We start from the raw sequence: 18544 nt of genomic DNA, 5'->3' as shown, positions 1-18544 counted from the left end.
GGCAGATTATCAAATGTTCTGGATCTATCTGACTGTCATAGGAAAGCAAATACGATGTACTAGCAAATATATATATCCCAAAACTATGAAAGATTTCATGTTAGTTTGCAGTTTTGTGTCCAAAACAAATGCTATCAGAATGTGATGGCCACTAGAATAGAGGGACACACACACACACACACACACACACACACACACACACATATATATATATATATATATTATTTTTTTTCCATCTTGGTTACAAGGGAGGCCTCATTTATCATAATCTACACCCACATATACACAATACATATAGTCCTATTGTTGCCGCTGTGTCTGTAGAAAATAAGAAACACAAGACGTGACCACCTATCTCTTATCTATCCCTATCTATCTATCTATCTATCTATCTATCTATCTATCTATCTATCTATCTATCTATCTATCATACAGACGCTTGTTTGTACAGTATGTATCTATTATCTGTAAAATCTATCATCGTAGATATAAAATGTTTTGTAATTTCCATTATTAAAATCACAATATATCGGACTAGCATAAATGGTGAAGTGATTAGAAATATATATTTTGGTCTAATATTCTAATTCTGTACTGAATTTCATCCAATCTCTCATCATATATGTTGGCATGCACATAAATAGGTAGAGGAAGTATGGCCTAAAAAAAAAAAAAAAAAAAAAAAAACCTTTGCAGCTGTGTCTAAAGAAATGCACCATCCAGCCCAGGCCATAAAGCTCTTCATTATAAGCACACACCTGTAGGTTATAAAAAATAGCCTAAGCATATATACAGAGCATCATTACAATACATACTGTATACATTTATAAAAAACTGAATTGTAATGAAAGTGCTGTAAAATTTAATTGCAAAGAATAAAAAAAAAATTTACAATGAAAAATGTGCACCAGAAAACATATCGGTGCGCACGTTCGCACACATACACACGGGCATGTACACACTCAAAGAAGAATTTTAATGGCACAATTACACTGGTTATTTCTAAAAGCCTCTCACGCCACAGAGTGAAATAAATAGACGGTGATTTAAATTGCCCCGTATTCCGACATGTTCCTTTTTTTGCTGGTGAGATTTCCAGAGAAGCTTTATGCATTATTCAGATTATAGAAAATAAATAGCATTGCATGTTGGGTTGCGCTTGTAGGAGTTATGTCTGTGATACTGCTGGTCAAATATATATATATATATATATAATTTTATTTTTTGTTGTGTTTTTTGGAAAATTAGCTTGGCTGTTCCACTGGGTTAGAACACTTAAACACTGGTAGAGGTATTGTGATTAAATGGGCCTGTTGTCACTCACAGTGCAGGCAGCCATTCTGGTTGGAGAAAACATCTGTGAGGCTGATGCTTCTAAATTCACAAGGGATGGAGGATTTTGCAAAAGGAGGAGGTACAATGTACCTTATGCCTCGGTAATCACAATCCTTTTTAGTGCTCGGTGATACCTATCACTTTTAGTGCTATAAAGGGGGATATTTTGCTGTACAGGTGATTGCAATGCACTGTTCCCTGTTATCAGCCACTTTAATAGAACTGTTCTGTACCTTGAAGGTATTACTGACATGAAGTCCAGAAAATGTCTCCTCTTGTAACCACTATTTTGTCACCTATCTCCATTTATGAGACCTGCCAGGTTCATTTACATATGAATGTATAAATGACAGTGACAGCTCTTCCTTTAGAGACACCTGCAATAATAAGGGGTATTCCACTATAAAAGCAGTAGGTATACAACCATTTATCTATGTATCATGAATTGCAGGCCTTCCCTTAGACTACTAAAAACAAAGCTTAAAGCTCTTACATTATGAGATCTTAGGTGGAAGAGGTGCAATGACTATTGCACCCCCCCCCTCCTAAATAATAATAATAATAATAAAATCCACAATACTTGCAACATTAAATGCAAAATCACAGGTGGTTTTGGTAAACTATGACTGAAAAGGAGGGGAGGGGGCGCACAGTAATCTATCGCCTTTTCTAAATGAGGATTTATAATTCCCCATTGTTTTACAAGTAACATCTGGCTTCTGTGCTACTTCTGATTCACTATAATACCAGACATATGCCACATGAATATAGCTTCATCTTTCTGTATTGGAAACTGTGCAAAATAGAAATATAAATCATGGATCTGCATGCAGCTTTCTATTAAGGGATTCTAGGATATGGAATCCGCTCCTGAGGCCAGTGCTATAAGCCTGGCTTCACTCACCATTTAAACATACTGGCAGGTGTGGATCTGAGGTATACAAAGTAGTAGTACTGATATCAAGACTGAAAGCGCCAAAGGAAATACGTTTCTGGAGCGCAACCAAGAGCTAGGATTTTCAGGTTTGGCTTGCTATCCCTGGTATTTGCTACCTTTTTTTTTTTTTTCATTTCCACCATACCCAGGGAGTGCCCATTCACAAAAGTGAAAAGGCCTACAGGCTGTAGGAAATAAAACATACCACAAGGTATGCAAAACAGACAAGGATGACAATACTGAGAGAAAAAAAAAAATAGAAAATAATATGACATGCAGCCCAAAGGCAAAGCAATCCTCCTGAAAAATAACATTATCCATCTACCTGGCAGGTGAAATCTGCATTATGGCATGTACACACCACACAACCCACATTACTACCTTGTCAAATTGCACACTCTAGTACTCGCTGGCGCCCACCGTGTAGTGAACCGCATTCTTCGCTTGTCACCTCTGCTGAATGCACGTGCTTAACTCTTCGCTTGCTATAGGACAATGAGGTGATATTTAGGTGACCAACTGTAAAAAGAATGAAATACTGTTAAGGCATATCATAAGAAAATTTTACAAAAAATTATTGCCATCAATTTTATGCATACAATTAACATATTCTTTGTACATATATTTGGAAGAGGGGTAATAATCATATTGCCAGTAGTAGTAATAATAATAATAGTCAATACTAAATACTAATAATAATAATAATACAGATAGTGATACTAGCCCTACTAATGATACTGGCAGTTATACTAATAATATGACAAGGGTGATAAAAAAATGCTGGCAGTAATACTACAGCGGATACTGGCAGCAATATTACTAATATTAATAATGATAATATGATGATGATAATATTAGCTGTAACACCACTGCTAATATTATTATTATTATTATTATTATTATTATTATTATTAATAATATAATGTCAGTAATACCATTACTACTAATGCCAGTACTGGCAGAATTCCTAATATAAAAAATTTATAATAATAATAATACTATTAATAAATTGCTGACTGTACCACTGCTACTGATGATGATACTAATAGTAATACTACCATCGCCAATAATACTAAAAACAATGACAATAATATATCTACTTGTATAATTACAAAAAATGATAGAAATACCGCCAATTATATTTATAATGTAATTAATACTTGTACGTAATAATTATATTAGTAATTATTACTACTACTAATAATACTGCCAGTAATACTACATAAATACAACTAGTAATACTACTGCTACTAATAATAATAATACCAATATTAATAATAATGCCATTAATACATGTACTTCTACTTCTGTTATTTTATTATTAACAATAATAATAATGATAGTAATAATCATTATTAGAACCATTCTGCCAGTAATACTACTACTAACAATGCTGCCATAATACTACTAATAATGGCGTTAATACATATACTTCTACCATTAATAACAATACCAGGTATTAATAATAGTAATGATGCCATAAATTCTAATGATGCATAATAATAATAATTACTAATAATCAGATGAATTAGTAATAATGATGATGACAATCATCATCGTCATCATATAATTAATGGTACGGTTGAATGTAAATCTAAAGATGACAGGTTGTGTGTGTGCTGAAATATAATGGCCAGAATTGCTGGCTAGTGCAGAGAATAGCTGTTTGCCTGGAGTCTTTGTCTGTGTCAGGGGCTTTCTCCTCTAAATGATGCTATGTGATGCTAGCCTCAGTAGCCCTGCTTCACATGCGCAGACACCAGGAATTCCTCCTGGTTTGTTTACCTGGCAAGCAGCACATGACAGCCTGGAGTTCAGGGTGACATGACACTTGTCTTCCATGCCTCCTCCAGGCTCTTTCACTACACACTCACAATACCTGTCACCCTTCAGCACCCTAGCTTCTCTATGTGTCTGATGTACAACACACAGCCTGGCACTGTATAGTATGTGGCAGCAGTTGGGACACAACACACCTAACATCTCCTTCATCACCAAAAATTACAGGCTACACAGAGAAGCCAAATGTCACAAGGGTGTCAACAAAATACACATATACAGTATATAGCACTGCCATATTCCACAGCACTGTATACATATCATTATATCTCATTGTCACAGTGGGGCTCCAGTCTAATTTACCAGTACACACTGGGGCCAATTTCATAGAAATCCAATTAACCTATCAGTATGGAGTATGGGGGAAAACCATAATACCTAAAGAAAACTTACAGAAACATAAGAGATACTGTCAGACGCTGTGCAGATGTTGTTCATATCCAGGACCGCAGTGCTGGAGACAATGAGTATACAGAGAGCCCCAGTGCGGACAGCATTGTGGAATATCTTGGTGCTATTAAATAATAGATAATAAATCATCCATAAACAGGAGCAGTAATAGAACAGTCACCAAGCACAAGACGACTATGACAACTACTAATGACCATGTTTCAAAGGCTGCCATTATTAAAATGTATTATCCAATCATGTAAAGTCTACTGTGCAAAAAAGGCTAAGGCTATGTATGGCGACACCGGATCGCCCACAGGTTGCACTAAAATTGCAAAAATTTTCTACAACTTGCAAGCAACCTCATTGTTGCACTGTGAGGGAAAATTGCATGTCAGTCACAAAACTTCCCACGTCATTGAAGTTTTTATTTCTTTTATTTTTCACGACTTATCCATGACTTTAAATTCATAAGGATACGTTAAGGCTAGGTTCATACGCAGTAAAATAAAAACTTAATGTGACCATTATTTTGAGTGAAAAGAAAACAATATGTAAACAGGTGGGAAAAAAAATAACGGTAAAAAATGAGCATGTTCAGTATTTGGATGGTTATAATCAGTTACGGCTGTTGTTCTATACAGTGTGTGCACTGCCAGCCACTTTCCTATTGATTTCCATGAAGAGCGTTATTATATTGAATATCCGACTGTACTTTTTCTTTTATTTTACGGTGTGTGAACATAGTCTAAGGCTAAGTTTACACATTGTTTTTTTTTATTTTTTTTTTTAAAGAATGGACGCTGATTGCAATGAAATCAGTGTCCGTTCTTTTCTGCAGCGGCAGCATTGCATGGAATTCAATGCAATGCCGCCCGCTATGTTCTCACTTCATTGTTTTAAAGTCCGTTCTTTAGAACAGGCGTTAAAATAATGAACATGCCTATTATTTTCTGGAACCAATAGCCATTCACACAATGTAAAGTACGGCCGGTGGCCGTACTTTACATTGTAGTCAATGGCTGCATAACGTATTGGCTGCATAACGTGCCAAGCGCTGCCCAGCTTCTGACAGTATAACACCGTCCGTTGGTGTTATACCTAGTGTGAACATAGCCTAAGGATGTTTTATGGCACCTCAGCTGTGACCCTGTGTTCTTGTGGAGCCCTAGACTACATTAGTTCTGATATTTTAAAACACTGGAATCTTACATTTTAGATTGGATTGTACAGATCGTCCGATTACAACAACCTATTACCTTTGGCTACTGGAACTAGAAATTAGTGCAGAAATTCTAGATATTGTAAACCATTTAGATTTTAGCTCTTATTTTTGCAGGTTGTCAAATAAAAAAAAAAGATCTGTCTTGTTGTGATTGGCAACTTCATTCTCATGTAAAAGAAATAGATTGCCCTAGCCGAGGCAAAATTACGCTTAGTTCTACTTGAACAACTAAACCAAGTGAGATCCAAATGGTTCCTCTATGTTGTCTGTGTATACAAATAAAATCTAGCACATATCATTATGAATCTATAATAGAATAGTAAAATATCACTGTAATAATATAAGTATGATACCAGCGACCATGAAGACAGATTTATTATGCTCTTATTCTTGTGGTGAAAAATGAGTGCATCTGGTAAGGCGGAAGCAGAACGTGAATTATGTCTAATTGTCATCGCTATAGAATCCATATAGATCTACAGTTTACATCGATCAGCCATAAGATTAAAACCACCAGGAGGAGAAAGGAATTGCACTAATTATCTTCTGACCGTGACTTTTCTTGAAATTGATGGGTTATAAGCAGATTAAATAGGCGAACCTGGAAAGGGCCAAATTGTGATGGCTAGAATACCTGGCTAGAGAAACAGCAGGTATTATGGTGTGTTACTGGTATGCAAATAGAAGGATAAATGGTAAACCAGCAACAGTTATCGGCACCCAAGGCTCATTTTATGTGTGTGGAGTGAAGGCTAATCTGTCTGGTCCAGTGTCACAGAAAAAGTACCAGCACATATTGTTGAATGAAATTAATGTTGGCTATAGCCAAAAGGTGTTAGAATACACAATGGATTCCAGCTTGCTGTATATAGGGCTGCATAGACGCATTTGGCCAGTGCCCAGGCTGACCTCTAGCCACTGCCAACAGCTTCTACAATGAGTGAGAATTAGAAGTGGACCACAAAGCAATCAAAGGAGGTCACCTGATCTGACAAATCACATTTTATGATATATGCTTACTTAGGGAAAGCACATTGCGAGGAAGCCAAGACTGTGGAGAAACTGTGATGATCTGGGAGACGTTCTGCTGGCAAATCCTGGCGTTCATGTGGATGTTACTATGCGATATTCAATTAACCCAAACATTAATACCAACTACACACCTTCACACAGCAAACACTATTTACGAATAGTTTGAAGGGGTTATCAAGCGGTACACAAAAATGGCCACTTTCTTCCAGAGACACCCCCTCTCTTGTCTCCAGTTTGGGTAGGGCTTTGTGACTCAATTCCATTGAAGTGAATGGAGCTTAATTGCATACCACACTGGAACTGGAGACAATAGTCATGCTGTCTCTGAAAGAAAGTGGACATTTTTTTGTAGCACTGGATAACCCCTTTAAGGGAAGGGACAAAACAAAGAGTATGAGGTGTAGACTTGACCTCCCATCTCAATCCAATCTCAACCCAACAACTTACAAAAGTTGATACCAGATACAACAGGATATCTTCAGAGGACTTGTAGAGCCATGACTCATTGATATCTGTTCTAGTGGGACAAAGCGGACCTAAACAATAAGGCAGGTGTTTTTAATGTTACGGCTGACATATACTGGGGGCCTGATATAGTAACAATAGGATTGCATACAAATATGTGTTTGCTCCCAGGCTGCACTTTATGTTATATCATGGCTAAATAGGAGCAGTAGTAGAATATGCCGACAATGACAACTACTGCAACCAATAATCATGTTTTAATTGTGGATATTATTATAATCATATTTTACAACTAGAGATGAGCGAACCGGGTTCGGGTTCGAGTCGATCCGAACGTTCGGTATTTGATTAGCTGGGGCTGCTGAATTTGGATAAAGCTCTAAGGTTGTCTGGAAAACATGGATACAGCCAATGACTATATCCATGTTTTCCACATAGCCTTAGAGCTTTATCCAAGTTCAGCAGCCACCGCTAATCAAATGCCGAAAGTTCGGGTTTGGATCGACTCAAGCATGCTCGAGGTTCGCTCATCTCTATTTATAACCAAATGTATTTTGCATTGTAATATTATTTAATAATATTTTACTGCAATTCTAAAGAATTTTAACGTTTATAGAATTAATAGTGTTGCTGATCTCTTTTATAGATGTAGATAAGGGGTACTGCAGGACAGTGCCTGCTGACATAGTCACCTCGCTGCTGCCAAAGAGTTCTCAATAACAGTTGTCGTAAAGACGTAGGATTCATGCCAACAGAAAAATGCATGTGCTCACAGACCTAGGTGTGAAGTTGTCTACCACATATGCCCATTTCCTCTCAGCAACGCAGAAAGGACTCAAATGACGGTTCTGTTGAGGCTCCACTGAGTTGTGGGTGGTGATACTTGTTCTTGTATCTTGGCTGCCACTGGATACCTCACTAGGCCATCGTACCCAAGTCTGGGGCCCTGACAAACTTGCCCTAATGATAATTACCCTATTAGGAACATTACAATTATTCTGGAGATCTGTTCTCACGTCCATTATTATGAATCCCAATGCAGGTAAGAAGAAATATGTACCCAATGTTTTCATTTGGGGACATATCTCTTTTTTCCTGGTACTGGTAGTTCCCATTGTTTTGTTAAAAGATCGCAGACAGTGGAATTAATATAGGACATATATTAAGTAGGACATCATAGGGTGTGAAGCCTATCTGTAGCACTTGCCTTTGCAAAGTCAGTGATAGACAAACCTGACAACTGCCCAAAGTGACACATTATGCTGTTCAGAGTCATTGTTATCCCCTTTTCCCCATACAGCCATAAGCTTAAATAAGTGCAATGTGTATGGAAATGAAATCCCTAATTAAGCCAATGATTGGCTGCCCACGAATAATTCCATCTCAGATCTGGCTGGACATGTAGGACGATAATTATTACCAATCCCTTCTTACTGATAAATATTCATTCACTTCATATGTGTGTCTTGGGACCTGCCAAAATCCACCTATATGTGCTGACTGGAGGGCCTGTAATACTAGCAGCCATATCGGGAAACACAATGGACAACATACCTAATAGCTGATGACCTTATCTTTTGTACCCTTAGGCCTGTATACAAGACTAGCCACAGAAATTAGATAGTTTTCATATTTTTGTTTCCACCATATCCGGCCCAAAATATCTAAACTCTATGGTGCTTTTGTCCTGATTGGGCAAAGTTCCACTGGTCAGAAGCAATAGTTAAAGCCCTGTTCATACTAGCATCATTAGCTTCCATTTATACTGGGGCCTTGACTGCTTTGCCAGATCCATTTTCAAATACTAAGGAATAGTTTACATAAATCCAGCGATCCGGCGGCGTTTTCCTCCGTTGCAGTAGAGAAGCACCGGAGGGAAGCGCATCTCTGAACTGATCCCATTGTTTTCAATGGGACAGTTCAGATGATACGTTGTACAACTGATGCCGCCGGACTGGCCGTACGGCAGAACGCAGCATGCAGCGCTCTGACGTACGGCCCGATCAGCTATCCGGCACTGCATCCACTATAGTGGGGCGCCGGAGGCATGACGTGTGCAGACGCATTCATTATGTATCCTCCTCCGGCGCTCCATAGAGAAGTCCCTGTCCCTGCCCCGACATTAAACTCTTGTGACCCCTGGCCCCCCCAGCTCCTCTATACAGTGCAGAACCATTTAGGACAGGGGTAGGAGCCTTGCCTCTCCAGCTGTTGTACAACTACAACTCTCATCATGTCTGGGATATCCAGGCATGATGGGAGTTGTAGTTTTGCAACAGCTGAGAGCCAAGGTTCCCTACCCCTGCTCTAAAGGACTCCCATGTAAAAGTTGTCCATGATATTTTATCTCCTGTTCTGGTGCTGCCCCTAATATAGATGGCCCCCTATATACTGTATTTTAAAAAAAATGATGACAGCTAAAGGAATAAACTGATTGCAACTGATACTAACTGATGGCAACTGATGGTTTTTCATTAAAAAATGATATAAAACCTGATGATAACTGATGACCTTTTTGCCATCAGTTGTGATATCAGTTGCAGTCAGTTTTTTTTACATAAAACGGAAACAGATGCATCTTATATATGTAAACTAGGCCTAAAGAAGTTGAAAGAACCCAGTAAGGGTATGTTCACATGACGTTTTTAGCAGCATCCTTTTATCACTGATTTGTGGCGTGTAGCCCGACGTGCGGCTAAAAACGTCATGTGAACATACCCTAACATGTATGCAGACTGTGCTATTCTTGGCGTCTAATAAAATTGGAAGCCTAGTGGACAGGCAATGGCACTAGTGTGAACAGAGCCACAGTTGTGGCTGTGCAAAAATGCCGGCGGCCAGATGTTAGTGTGAAGTCATGGGAAGTTTATGATTTGCCTTAGGGTCCTATTAGACAAAACGATTAACGATAAACGATCGTTAATGAGATTGTTTATTGTTAAACTGAAATCGTTTACACAGAACGATAGTCGTTAGTTGCAATCGTTACAATGATTGTTACTACGATCATTTACTTCCTCTGATCCCAGCAAAAGAAGGAACAATATGGAATTACACTGAAGGGTTAGTGAAGCGATGCGGAATTACAGCGAACGAATCTGGAATTACAACAAACAATTAGTGAACAATTAGCAATGATTTTAGGGTCAGATCTAAATCAACGACACACAAACGATTTTTCGATTGTTGCCTGCTATTACACAGGCCAATGTTTGAATTCGAACAATATAAAGATTTTCTGCACAATAATCATCCTGTATAAAAGGGCTCTTACACACATGGGGGATATTTATCAAAGGGTTTAAAATATACACTGGTGTAAACTGCTCACAGCAACCAATTACAGCTCTTATGTCATCTTAAAGGGGTAGTGCGGCGCTAAGAAATTATTCACAGAATAACACACATTACAAAGTTATACAACTTTGTAATGTATGTTATGTCTGTGAATCGCCCCCTTCCCATGTCCCACCACCCCCGCCCGTGTACCCGGAAGTGTGCTGCATTATACATGACCTGATCCATATCGCGCATGTCCGCCATCTTGTGCCAAGACGCCATCTTCTGGAGGCAGGCCGAACCGCTCCAACCGTCCCTAGTGCCGGCCACCTTCTGCAGTGTCAGCAGATGCTCAGCCGCAATTGGCTTCAGTTATGAAGCGGCACAGGGGGGCCGACATCAGGGACCGCGGCAGCGATTCGGCTGGCCTCCAGAAGATGACGTCTTGGCACAAGATGGTGGACATGCGCGATATGGATCAGGAATGTATAATGCACCACACTTCCGGGTACACGTGCGGGGGTGGTGGGACATGGGAAGGGGGTGATTCACAGACATAACATACATTACAAAGTTGTATAACTTTGTAATGTGTGTTATTCTGTGAATAATTTCTTAGCGCCGCACTACCCCTTTAAGAGAGATGAAAGCTGAGCTGTGATTGGTTGCTGTGGGCAGTTTACACCCATGTATATTTTACAGCCTTTGATCAATCTCCCCCATGGTGTTTTTGGTGTGGTGTTTTTCTCTCCTCTCTGGTGTTTTTGAGGCTCTGTGGCAGTTTTTCCAAAACACAGTATACAGAGGGGGTGTTTTTTTTTTTTTTTTGCGAACAGTGGTGTTTTTCTCCCATAGTCTTTAATATGACTGTTCTGGTCTTCTGAGAAATGCCATTGTTGTGTTTATGATGTTATTTTTTGGCATTTTTGTACCCTTTTTGTCCAGCAACTATGTCATGTGATGGCAGAGAAAAAGGAAGTTCAGCCATATTGGTGCACACAAAAATGATAATTCACACATAATGTAAAAAATGACAGGAAAACGCAAACGCATAAAAAAAATACGCCATACACTGCATTTTTTTCTGGCATTTTTTTGGAGGCCAGAAAATTGCCACAAAAAAAAACCAACAACTTTGTGTGAGGGCACCCTAAAGCAGAATACATAATGTTTGCATCAAACTATACACCTTTAGGCTATGTTCACACTATGTAAAACTACGGCCGTAGTTCTCGCCGCAGAACTACGGCCGTAGTTTTGAGGAGTTGAACAGCAGCTCCGGCCACTTGCTTCACTGTGGGCTATGGGAAGCTCTGATGCGGGCGCGCGCTAATGCGCCCGCATAAGAGCTCTGCGGCTGGACGGATCATCCAGCCGGTACTTAAAGTGACACTGTCACCCCCTTTGTTCATTTTGACATCTCTACACAGGTGTAAAGGGTAAATTTAGTGTTTTTCATACCTTATTTCATATCATACGTCATGGTGCTTGTTCAAGTAAAAAGTGTCCTTTTATCAACTGCAGATTGTATTAAGTGCCACATAACCCCGCCCACAACGGCACAATTGGCCCCGCCCCCTCGCCGGCCATTGGAACAGGCTGGCCGAAAGGTCTAGACTCCACCCCCTTTACGTTGGACAACCAATGGGCGTCAAGGGGGCGGGGCCAACCGTGCCGTTGTGGGCGGGGTTATGTGGCGCTAGTGCCGCGAGGCCACGCCCACTTAATACAATCTGCAGTTGATAAAAGGACACTTTTTACTTGAACAAGCACCATGACGTATGATATGAAATAAGGTATGAAAAACACTAAATTTACCCTTTACACCTGTGTAGAGATGTCAGAATGCACTAAGGGGGTGACAGTGTCACTTTAAGTACTGGCCGCGATGATCAGGGCACAGACTGGCCGTTCCGTGACCCGGCCGGGGTCACGAAATGGCCGGTCTGTTACATAGTGTGAACATAGCCTTAGGCTATGTTCATACACTGTGCAAACAATGGTTGTTGTTTAACACAACCTACGGCCGGAATTAATGATCATGATAATTATACTCATCTGTAGATAGTGTTTAACAATGGCCGTTCATGGAACAATGGCCGTTGTTTGTGCAGTGTGTGAACATACCCTAACTTGTAACTGGTCCTGCTATCTTTTTCTACCTTTCTAAGTAAAGAACTTAAGAAACTCAGATCACGAAAGGTTTTGGTTTCCAGTGCAATTGAACTGTGATAAGATGGATTGTTATGTTCAACGATCACTAAAATGTAGCACATAAAAAAAACTTTTTTATTCATCATAGTCGTAACTCTAGTTCTGGGCAACAAAACCATCAGTCAGCTTGAACCCCATGTCTCGTAAATATTACTGCTCACAGAACCCAAAATGAAGGCAAAAAAGTAGCCTTAAAGCGCGTCCCAAATGATTCCTCAGGCTGAAACCAGGCAATGCAACGCGGCAGTCTCAGATTATCGTCCTTAATGGTTGGTTAGCAATGAACCAAAATACTAAAAATAATATCCCGGGAGAATCCTCTGATTCAAGAGACTTGCTCCAAAAACAAAGTCTATGAAAACAAAATGTCTTGCCAAAAGTCATTACTACACTGTGTACAGTAGTGAGCTCTGAGGATGTGTTATTTCTGTCTGCATGCAAATATGTCAATTAAACAGGAGGTGGAGGAATTTGAGTGGTCTAATTCTGCGTATCTGTCTTTTGTCTCTTTTAGAGAAACATTGAGATGATGTCCAGCAATCTAACGCCGAAGAGAGCACCACAAGGTCTCCTCCAAGGTGTCCTGAACAGACTGAGGCAAACTATCTATCCATCCAGCCATCCATCATATATATATATATTTATTAATGTTTATGTTGCTTTGTTTTTTCACTGAATAAAAAATGTTGCAATCCTTTGACTGTTTTTATGCTTGCAGTGTTTCCTGAATGTCATCTTTTTTATTGTTTTAGCAAACCAATATTAAAATATAAGAAAAGGAATCATGTCTATGCAAAGATCAATATGCAAACTTGCTCTCTGAAACTGTATCAACAGAAATTTCTTTAGCCGGTTGTGACCACAATAGAGTATAGTGATCTCTTACACATCCGAAGTAGAAGAATAGGCCCAGGGGTGTAATTATAAATTTCAAAGCCCAGTGGCAAAATGTGAGGCTGCAGCCCCCAGGTTTGTTATGGATAATGTCAAAATGTGACATTAGATTAAGCAGACATACTTGGATTAAGTTCATTGTAAAAGATGGTAAGTTAAGTAATTCTTGGGATGAGTTGCAGCCTAGCAGAGATGCATATGAGAAGGGAGCAGCGAGAAGTTAGCATTTTAACCCCTGGGGAACTAATTAGTGTTTTCAGATTTTTTTCGCGTGTGGTTTTACAAATACCAGATTTAGACAGGAGTTAAAATAATAGCCTCTACCCTGGTACCAGGATCAGTGTAAAAAGGTTCCCCCATGCAAAAGCTAAGGGTGCAATACATAAATTATAGTCTGTCCAGCAATGATTACAATTATACACTGTTCCAGGATTCGATGTTCTGTGGTCCAGACTGACTACCTATCTATCTAAAAACAAATTAAATAAGCAGCACTGTGGGGCTATGTTCACACATTTAAAAAACAGAAAAGGCATCCGCTTTTTCTACTTTAAAAGATGTCCATTTTTGTTGCAATTTAATTGACTTCAATGCAGTGCATTGAAGTCAATGGAATGACGGACGTCCAGTGTGCACAGTGTATAAAACAACAGACGTTGTCTGCACAGACATCAAATAATGATCATGACAATTACACTGGTCAACAGCCAAAAAGGTTCCGACATGAAAACAGTTGAACTAATTTTGAGGTGCTGAGATCGAAAATAATGTTCAAATTTTGAAATTGGCTCTAATTTTCAAGATATAGACGTACTTTCTATATTTCTCACAGCCTGTGATACAATACTAGGAAAAGTTTGCATCATCAGTATTGCATCATCAACTGGTATATTGCATCATCTTAGAATGACAAATAGTTATGGTATAAGGCTAGGTTCACACTGACTACTTTTGTGTCTGTTAAAAAAAATGGATCTGTTTCAATACATTTTTTTTTATAATGGAAGTCAATGGAAAAACGAATCAAAACAGATGCACACATATTTAACAGTTTTTCATCAGTTTTTTGCAAAAAACAGATAAAAAAACGGATTGCAAAAACGCAGTGTGAACCTAGCCTAAGTTATCGGGATAAATGGAACCCATCAATGCTTGCAGATTACTGTTGGACAGTTATCAGAGACAATCCCATGTATGAATACAAAAGACATGTGTAAATGCACCGAGAAGCCTTTGAATAAGGACCTAGATTCCAGAGTTCAATAAACATAATAAATTTGTAAAAATTCTTTGATATGCCTGTAAATTGTAGTTGATTTCAGATAGAACTATGAATATATTTCAAAAGTTTATGAACAGTAAACTTGCTTCCTTATGATTGCAGAAGTAATAATACTGTATTCTATACAATTCACAAAACAGTAACATGAGAACTCTTCGATATCATAGAAACTAGAGCCAATTAACATTTTTCCTTGTGATACTTGAATTCAGCACATAAAAATCATTAAGAAATGGATAATTTTATTTCTGAACCAAACAACTTTTGAAAATTTGTTGACCAGTGTTATTTTTGGATGTCTTTTGCATACCCCGGACGTTATTTTTTAGTTGTTCACACACTGTTTTTCTTTTTTCACCATCCTTTGACCGCTTTTACTATTAAAGTGTCACTGTCGTGAATTTTTTTTTTGCAGAAATCAATAGTCCAGGCGATTTTAAGAAACTTTGTAATTGGGTTTATTAGCCGAAAAATGCATTTTTATCATGAAAAAGCAGTTTGAAGCTCTCCCCCCTGTCTTCATTGTTCTCCTATGGAGAGAGCTAAATAAAAGACCAAAACAGGACAACAAAGAGTTAATCTTCAAATACCTCACCCTTCATCTCCTCTGACAGTCACCACTGACTTCTCTGAGCTCTGATTACAGCTGTCACCCAGCTCCGTGCCTGTAATCCTCTGTTATCTGCTTTCTGCTGTCGGCTAACTCCCTCCTCCCCCCTCCCCTCTCTATAGGAACAGACTGGGTACGTCTGATGCAACAAGTCACATGTTCCTGATTTTTTGCAGTGGATGGAAAAGAGGAGGGAGGGGGGGACCTGTGAAAAGGCTTTTTAAATGCAGATAATGGCATATTTGGCTAATAAACCTAATTACAAAGTTTCTTAAAATCGCCTCAACTATTGATTTCAGGGTGCTATAAAAATTCCATGTTTTTATGACACATCATCCCTGTAGGATTTCACCACTTAGCCAGCCACTGGCTCAAGCAGGTCACTTCTGTAGTAAGTGAAATGCAGCACAAGCAGTTCCTGTGCAAACGCTTTGCTGCAGGAACCACATAGCACTGTTTTTTTTATTTTTATAGCATCCTGATAATTTTTATGCAGCTGAAAAAAAGCTGCCACTTTTTATAGCTGTTTTTTTAAGGTTTATATTTTGACAGTTTTTATCCCTAATCAGCCAAAAATAAACAACATGCTGTTTAATTTAATGGGCACTAAAATTATGGCTGTAATATTACCATTTTTGTGCACTGACAGACAATACATACTGTATTATTATAGAGTGTATAACATATATATATTAATTCCTGTTGTTGGGCCTGAGGCTAGAAGCCACCACCTGCCCAACTATATTACCCATCTGGGATGTCTGTGGTGGAAGCAGTTGAGACCTGCTGCTCCCGGGAAGGATTCATGGCGCTTTTGGGCACAGAGCCAGAATATGCAACAGAGAGGAAATAATTAATTAAGGACATGCAAAGGCTGCAACAGATTCTTTCCCTTGTGATAAGGTGGAGAGGTACAAGGTTTAGAAATTGCGGAAAATTGGATAGAAGACATACCTGTAACCACTGGGAATCCCACCAAGACCCATGAAGAGGGTTCATAAACCACTGGGGGAAAAAAGGCCCATTAGAGAGTCTATTAAGCGTCTATTAAGCTGACATAAGGTGTGAGGTCATTACCATGGTCTTTGAGCAAGGGGATTCTGCATGTAGGACATTAGCAATGTAATAGCTACACTTACCACTTACTGCCGTGTGATAAAACACCTCTATGTGTTAAAGTGGTTTCAATCAGAATGTGCCTGGGTATAGGGACCCATGGCAGGAACACACACAGTCAGTGTGAAAGTGTGGCAGGGACAACCAAGTAGAACATTGTGTGTACCAAGGGAGTGTTAAGAGGCTTCCAGGAACTAGTAATAAGTGTTTTGTCTTCACCCACTATTTATTAGTTGCTGCAGGCTGTGTAGCCAATACCTGGGTGTAATAAGCAGTGCACAGTAAATCTGGGGATTCAGGCCATAAACAGCTTTTAAGCACTCTCTTGAGCCACTGTGCAGATCAAGGGCACAAAAAAACCTGTGATATTGTCACAATAACCCTAAGACACATCCAAATACACTGCACCAACCCCATATAACCTAACAGGAACTTTGTAGACAGGTATTACCTGAAACAGGGAGCAAATGTACTATATCTCAACCTACACATAAACATCACAACCAAAAGTCCTAAATCGAACATAAAGCATTAGGGCACAATGTGCAGTGCCACATATTGGCTATGTTCACACATAGTATTTCCATCACTTTTTTGGTCAGTCTTTTTTCAACCAAAACCAGGAGTGGTTTGAAAACACAGGAGCTGTGCAAATCTTTCTATTATCATTTTCCCCTGTCAGTTTTACTCCTGATTTTGGTTGAAAAAAGACTGATCAAAAGACTGACAGAAATACTATTTGTGAACATAGCCATATAGTGCTTATGCTGGCTAGCGCCAGGACCTGCTGTGTGACGGGCGGCATCTTACACTGAAGAGGCCTGGGGAGTGAGTGGCAGTAGATATTAACATAAACGCTACTTAAAAGTTTTGGATACAGCTCCCTGTACATATGTCTCTCCACGTGGAAATAATAATGACTGATGCATGGATGCTGTCTTGGACTGGGCAGCTTGAAACATCTTGTGCAAACTGTTTAATTGCAGAAACAAAGTTAAAAACTCTTTATTTTAATTCATTAAAGGGGATTTATACATATATGTGTGTGTGCTTGAATACATTGTTTTTATTTTATTTTATTTCTAAGCCACTCTGTGTTAAATATAATTTTTATGCCTAGACATCCCTTTTATTGAATCAAGTTCTTAACTTAAATCAACCTTCACAAATCTAAGCAGATGCTTGATGGAGTATGGATATTTTCATGCTCTGGGGCGGATTATTTTAGAGGTCTGTTCTGCATTTATTCAGGGAGTTGGTCTGGTGGCTGATGAATTTAGGTGCCTGCTCTGTGGTCTGAAATATCTGAAAGCTAAAGAGGAGTGTACTTGAGTACACTGAGTGTACCGTGTGAACCTGATTATATATATATAAATGTCCCCCTGTATTATTCCTCTTATACATGGCCCCCCTGTTATCCCCCTTATAGATGCCCCCCCTGTTTTACCCCCCTAATACATGCCCCCCCATTAGCCCCCTTAACCACCGCGGGCGTAAGTGTACGCCCCCAAAACCCCTGCCTTAACGCAAACGGGCGTACATTTACGCCCGCGGTTTCCCCGATCGCTGCGTGTACACATAATGTATAGCAGGCCATCCCTGCTTGTTGGCACGGGGGGTGATTAACCCCCCCCCCCCGTGCTGACGATCGGCGCTATCGGCTGATCAATTCAGATCAGCCAATACCGGCGATGACCCGATGGCCCGGAAAGCAATGGCGGTCGGTGCTGTCCGAGAATGGCACCGACCGCCATTACTGTTAAAAGTAATGGTGGCCACGGTGCCACGTCCCGATCGCCATGATCGGCTGGCCGACGCCGATATAAGTCCCCCAAGAAAGGGTTAAATACCTGCTGTGGACACCTCAGCTAGGTAGCCGAGGGGTCCACAGCAGGTATTGACCCATATTTACCAGATCCAGCGTCC

At 39.5% G+C, this 18544-nt stretch overlaps 1 long non-coding RNA gene across 1 annotated transcript in view; it reads left to right on the top strand.

Moving 5' to 3' along the window:
* The window catches only part of LOC138788345 (uncharacterized), a 19555-nt gene extending 6142 nt beyond the window's left edge, over window positions 1–13413 (top strand). Inside the window, exon 2 of the long non-coding RNA XR_011362574.1 lies at window positions 13231–13413. This is a non-coding gene — a long non-coding RNA (uncharacterized lncRNA). The remainder of the gene's footprint in view (window positions 1–13230) is intronic.
* The last annotated feature ends 5131 nt before the right edge of the window (window positions 13414–18544 follow it).

This window comes from Dendropsophus ebraccatus, chromosome 4, assembly GCF_027789765.1.
Source record: "Dendropsophus ebraccatus isolate aDenEbr1 chromosome 4, aDenEbr1.pat, whole genome shotgun sequence".
Lineage (NCBI taxonomy): Eukaryota > Metazoa > Chordata > Amphibia > Anura > Hylidae > Dendropsophus > Dendropsophus ebraccatus.
The sequence above is the reverse complement of the archived record's forward strand: the minus strand, read 5'-3'. Positions and strand labels throughout refer to the sequence as shown.